At 32.6% G+C, this 6,995-nt stretch overlaps 1 long non-coding RNA gene across 1 annotated transcript; it reads right to left on the minus strand.

The window, feature by feature from the left end:
* Positions 1-5,690: 5,690 nt before the first annotated feature.
* On the minus strand, positions 5,691-6,273 carry LOC127088061 (uncharacterized). The gene is made up of 2 exons (XR_007790110.1): positions 6,213-6,273; positions 5,691-6,125 (listed from the first exon to the last, which is right to left on the minus strand). It is a non-coding gene; the product is annotated as an uncharacterized LOC127088061 (long non-coding RNA).
* Positions 6,274-6,995: the final 722 nt, after the last annotated feature.

A 6,995-nucleotide genomic window follows, 5' to 3' on the forward strand; every position in this document is an offset into this window, starting at 1 on the left:
TAGCTCATTTGTGACAATCCTATAATACCTCGTGTCATAACCCAAATTTTGGCCAACTTAATTCATTTGCATTTATCCATTGACATTCATTCATCTGAAGCTAAATCATTCATACATTTTATTTTTTCATACATTATTCTATTACATGTCCATAAATGGAATTTGTCTTGCACCATTTTGAATGTATGTTAGCATGAATATTTAGGGATTTGTTTCTTGACTCGTATTGAATGTTTAACTTTAACTTTGATGGTTATGTCTTTACATTGCATTTCAAGATATATGCTATTTGGTTTTGTTTTGTGTTAATTTTTTATTCACTAAGCTTTAGCAAAAAACTTATTTGATTTAAGCCTAAGTTTGTTTTTGGTTTTTATTGAGTTATTAGGAATAGTAGTAATAATAATATTAGATCAATAATTTTAAATTGAGTCAAGAATTTTTTTTTTATTAAAAAAAAAAGGGTAATCATAGTCGTAATATTTTCTTTTATTTTTAATAATTGGTTTAAATAAGTCAAATATTTGATATCTTTGTTCTATATTAAAATTAAAAAAATAATAAGTTGCATTTTATTTTACTTTCTTTTACATCACAAAAACAGAATACATTTTTCAAGGTGATATAAAACAAGTCTTACGTTACTATACGATACTTTTTTATATATATTAAACAAAATTACAAAAAAAAAGAGTAAGTAATTCCAAAATTAGAGATCCCTCCAACTTGTAGAATCTTTACTCCTTGAGTAGAGACTTTCACCTATCCAAACAGGTACATCAAACAAGTAATAACATTGGAAATTCAAATTTCACAATAGGACAAACTCAATAGTGCAGTAAGTACAACAACGTTTTCACTAGAATATCACCAAACACCTTCTGAATTTTGATATGGCAGTACGTAGTTCACCTTAAATAATACACAACTGTTTTTCACCAAATTTGCAAAGAAATAAAAACAGAGTGTTACAGGAATTAGATTCCTCTGCAACATATGCCATTCTACAGCAACAACATCAAAATAAACCTCAAGGATCCTCTCTATATATTTAGCAAAAATAAAAGAGAAAGAAAAAGAAAAAAACATGATCACATCCTCACATACTCCGACCATTGTGGGCGCGAATCTAACGTCACCTTCAAATTCCGTTTCGACCTCCACCAATTTGTGACACCATCACTTCAGTTCTTTGTTCACATACATGAAGTTCATCACCACCGATCTTGCAAAAAAACGTAAATATTTTGTTTTAACCACTACCACTCGCAGACAAGAACATAACCACCGTGTTTCTGCATTTTTGCCATTGCACTGCCGTTTGCCGATCCGCCGTTGCAGGTTCACGTTCTTTTCTCTCTCTCTCAGCATATTCCATAAGTTTTTCTTTTTCTTCTTTTCTCTTTTACAAAATGAGTAGCTAATATTTGTTCTGCTATAAATACACACTTCCACTCAATTGCTTTTTAATTTTGACCATGATACTTCAATTTTGATATTTTTTTTTTGTTTCTTCTGTTTTAGTATGATCTCTTTAAGGAAGATCACGTGTCATGTATATATAATGGATTGGTTTTGGATGTAAGTGAGCCAAAAAATTCTATGTTTAGTTTCTATCCCTCATAATCTTCACATATATAATATAGTGTGATAAAAGGAGAGATTACAATTTTTATAAAAAAAAATGACAAAAATGTTTATTTGATTAGATTTTATTTTCTTGATCAAAATAACTAAAAAAACTTATTTAAATGTGTGTTTAGGGATTTTCTTCTTTTAAAAATTGAATCAAAAAATACTTTCTTATTTATATTAAAAATATTTATAAATAAAAAACACAAAATAAATTTATCCAATTTTTTTATATTGTAATTAGTATTTATTTTATTTTGTTTGGTATCTTATATTATTTATTTTTGTTTGGATAGTTTTAATTATTTTAGTTGTTTTATTTCATTATCCCCTGATTTTCAAGATGTATCCCTCACCCTTTGTTTGTAATTGTGTGTTTATTTCTTTAGTATTGTTATTTTATTTATTTAGGTAGAATAATTAAATAGATAATAGGTAAAAACTAAGTTTTAAATCAAATCTTTTTTTTTTTATAAAAAACAACAATAATAAGCGCTCGATCCAACTTTGAGCCATTTTCCTCAAGTCAAACCTTCAACCACTTCCATTATTCCAACTTCTCAGACATTCAACATTCAAATCATTTTAAACTTCAATCCATTCCACTTCACTTCAAACCATTTTCATAACTAAATTGGAAGAAAAAGAGTACCTGGGTGAAAGGTCCATATGTAGTCCCGAATGCTAGGCCCAAGTTATAAGAGCTTGTAAGTTATACGTGTTCTCTTCCCCCTAAAACACTTGTAAATATTCAAGCCCCTTTCTTAATAAAATCGGAAGAAAAAGATTACCTGGGTGAAAGGTCCAGATGTAGTCCTGAATGCTAGGCCCAAGCTGTAAAAGCTTGTAAGCCATAAGTGTTCGTCTTCCCTCTAAAACACTTGTAAATATTCAAGCCCTTTTCTTAATAAAATCGGAAGAAAAATATTACCTGGGTGAAAGATCCAGTCGTAATCCCGAATACTAGTCTCAAGTTGTAAGAGCTTGCAAGCCCTAAGTGTTCGTCTTCCCTTCAAAACACTTGTAAATATTCAAGCCCTTTTCTTAATAAAATTGAAAGAAACAGATTACCTGGGGTGAAAGTTCCAGACGTAATCTCGAGTATTATACCCAAGTTGTAAGAGCTTGCAAGTCATAACTACTCGTCTTTTCAACCTAAAAAGACATCTAACCAATCAAACTCTTTTTTCGCCGTCGTGCGATCTTAAAAACCTTTTTAAAAATGAAAGACATTTTGTCTTATGATGATGCAAAGCAATACTTCATCCATAATTGTTGAGTTGAGATAAGGGATGTTTTTCCTAATGTTGATTTGTAAATCCATTCGAGGTGATGCAAATTTCCGCTCCTCACCTGTTTTAGGTAAAACAATGTTCTTCATCGATTAATACAATTTAGCTTTTGCTAAAATAGACCAACAAACAAACATTTTCTACCCAGAACTACGTAAACCTTGAGTTCTCTATTGAGATATGTAGGAGCTGGATTGCGAAATCTTGTCAGGCCCATTAATAAAAAACCTAGGTTTAGTCCCCTTCGTTGCAAAAAACCAAAAACATCTTCTCTTTTCTTTTAATCATATTATTCTCTCCCTCATAATAAATCGAGAAGCCTAACATTTCAAGCTAACACAGATGCACACAATTAACCTAATGGTTCCCGTTTAGTACAACAGACGTAAGGGGTGCTAATATCTTCCCCTTGTGTAATCGACTCCCGAACCCTGATTTAGTTGCGATGACCATAATCATTGTCGTTCTTTCTTGGTTTTTATTAATATTTTACCTTTCCTTTTTAGGAATAAATATATGTTCGGTGGCAACTCTGTTTAATCCATCATTGCGAGTGTGCGATTGCGCTTCGCTAGGTCGTGTTCTCATTTTTCGAGGTGCGATAGATGACAACTCTGTTGGGGAATGACGGTTTCCCTAAGTGAGTCAAGCCTAGTTAGGTTGTTTGTGTGCCTTTTTTTATTTACTTGTGTGACTTTTCTTTATTGCTTTTGCTATCTTTATTGTTATATTGATATAATTTGTTGTATTGGTTCCAGTATGTTTTGGTACTTGGATACTCTGATTGCAAACCTTGTGGGAAATACTTTTTACTCGAGTCTCGAGTAAAAACATAAGATAGGATGAGGTTGAGTAGTACGAGTCCGCAAGATGAATTTCTCGTTGGGTCAGTGCGAAAACCTTACTTAGAATAGATCCTTGGGAGGATGTTTTCGCCCGACAAGTAAGTTGTTGTAAGCTTCGATATTTTCATTAGGATCCATGACGCTAAGGACCTTTTGTAGAACCTTAGTCCTTTGGCCAACTACAAAAGATGCTTGCATAGTGTGGGTCTGCGAGATGAATTTCTTGTTGGACCAATGCGAGAACCTCACTTAGAGTAGATTCTTTGGATGAAGTTGATGCCCAACAAGTAAGTTGCCACAAGCAACAAACAGTCTAATGGAAACATGACTCTAGGAACTTTTTTTGAAACCCTAGACCATACCTGGTGAGAACCCTATTCTATACGAAGCAATCATACTTATCCATACCTCGAGCCTATTGAACTTATACAAAAAAATGCATTACATTCATCCATATACATTGCATCTAGGGGTGTGCACAATAACTAATAACCATGAACCAAATTCATATCCAAATTAATCTGAACATTAAAACCCAACCCAAAATTATATTTTGAAATTGGTGGTCCATTTATCAAATTAAAAAAAAAACCGGTAACCATTGTTACAAACCGGATCAAGTAAACGGTTACCATTTTTCAATAATCATTTCAAATCAATCTAAAACACAAATTTCAGAATCCCTAATTCTCAAAAATCCAAACTTTTTTCATCTTTTTTTCTCTTCATCATTCTTCAAATTCCAAACTCATCAAAACCTGCATCGTATGATTTTTCAGAAGTTGAAACAAAGATTGTCCGGTGTATCTTCTACCAAATCCCTACCCTAACCCTTTCTTCTCAAAGCCTTCAACTTGCAACTCAGAATTAGGATTTTAGGGTTTCATGGAATCATCTCAATCAAAGCTTTGAAGTAAGTCTCTCGACGACGACATTGATTCCCCTAAGAGCTACAGTGTGAGTATCATCTTACTTTCCAGCACAATGCCTTTATTCTTTCTGTGTTATCGTATTGATTTTGGAAATACCAAATTCAATATTATCAATTGTTGAGTGCATATAAGGATGAGTATAATGCAATTGTTGAATGATTTTTTGTTTCTACAAACAGGTGTCTTTTGTGTCATTGTAGACAATCTCATCAAGGGAGAGGATTATAGTAGCTATATTCAAGTATTCATCTCTATCTTCTATTTGCTTAGCCCAAAATTTGTTATATCATTACTTTGTCACTCATAATTTTTTTGCTCCCACTTTACAATCTCTAACATGCTCCAATTCAAAAAATTGCAGGAACACTTGGCTCTTAGTGGATATCTTAAATTACGTTGTGAACGAAAACTCTAATATAAAGGATTTTTCACTTCAAGCTGTGTATGATTCGTCGTCGCCCCGGTAAGAGTTTCCTTTAACTTTCTGGAAGTTTCTCTATATCAATTACCTCTTTTGTTTTTTTCTTCTCCGTAGCCATTTCATCTAGGAGTAGTTTCAATGTCTTCTATTCATATATTGATATAATGAAGAAAAAGTAATTGGAGGTTGGTGAAAATGATGATGGGCATTGATTGGTTGATAGATAAATGAATATTATTTATTTATATATTATTATTATATGGGGATTCTGTTGCTGTTGCTGACTATGGTTGCTATTTTACCACACAACCACCAATTATCTTAATTTTGAGTTCCCATATTTCTGGCTGCCAACCCCATGACCTTAATCCAGAATCACCCTTTGATATTATATCAGTATATTATCATGTCACTGACACTATCAAGTTCCAATTCATTTTCAATAGATTTCAACAACTTTATTTATATATTACGCAAATTAAATCCTAAGGATAATACTTTAAATTGACAAATGTTTTTGGCATTTGATTACCACTTTGTTCAAATGATGCCTGGTTTAAAATGACAATTTAAAGAACTGTCAACTAGAAATCTGATATCAAAAGTTACATTGAACATAAACTATATCAATATACAAGTACAACAATAAAAATGAAATCAATAGATACATAACATATTTACAACACACCCTCCCCTTCCCCTAAAGAGTATCAAGATCAAATAATATCACATAGATTACATTGAGGAGAATCCTTTGTAGTAGGCTATAGGCCTCCGTTCTATTTGTTTCTCTCCATATGTTCAATTCCGTAACGATGGCTCATGGAGTGTTACTGTAATATTTCTGTCAAGCGGTCCGAGTTTTGAACTACTATTGATGAATGCTCATCAGTAAAGTGATTGGGCTCTTGTAAACACAAATACACCACCTCCACCAATAGCACGACCCAAAAGCATATTATCATCCAAATAGCTAAGATAATATAATCCTCCTACCGATTCCCTGCAATTCAAAAGAGCATTAGTGTGTAATTTGCCAATAAAGAAGACCCATTAACTATTTCAACAAAGTGGTGCATCATATATATACCTTTCTGGATCCCTCACGGGAATTTGAGCTTTGAAAGTACGTAGATATTGCAAGATCAGCAGGAGAAAAGTACAATGTATGAGTTATGCCGTATGAGAAAAGTACAATGTATGAGTTATGCCGTATACATAGCTGGTTGGCAGTGGTCCTCATTCACATAAAATTATATGACCATAGTCTTGGATTTGATGCATAAAGAGTTTGTTGACACAAGTTACCGGTGTCAACGGTAGTAAGATAGTGCGTTCAAATTATAAATGCTAATAGAGAAAATTAAGGTTGATTTACCTGCAAACTTATAAAAGAGCGCGGTAGTAATGCTGGAGATATTAGAGCCTAGACATGTTCACTAATATTTATATCTTGAAGTGTGATTTGTAGGTTTGTTATAAAAGCATCATACATACCAATTGAATAAGGAAATGTCATATTCATATTAGAATATCAAAGTAGCCATCATTTGTTGAGATATATTATTGTAAAAAGTATGTATAGAAAACATGATGATGGAAGTAAAAATGATTACCTCTTGAAATTGAAGGTAAATATTGCATGCAGATACAAGAGTAAATTTGGCAGATACAAGCAACGTAGCACCTTCTTGTTCCTACAAGAGTTGGGGTGAAGGTGAGAACAAGTCCTAGAGACAGATGTCAAATGGTGTGAATGTTCATGCCTTTTTAGGATATTTGTTCATGGATCTCACACCATAAAGATTGATGTCAATAACATTGTGACTGGTCATTAAAAAGACCATGAGGTGGTTCACAAACTTTACTATAA

Source organism: Lathyrus oleraceus, chromosome 5 (genome assembly GCF_024323335.1).
Source record: "Lathyrus oleraceus cultivar Zhongwan6 chromosome 5, CAAS_Psat_ZW6_1.0, whole genome shotgun sequence".
NCBI classification, from domain to species: domain Eukaryota; kingdom Viridiplantae; phylum Streptophyta; class Magnoliopsida; order Fabales; family Fabaceae; genus Lathyrus; species Lathyrus oleraceus.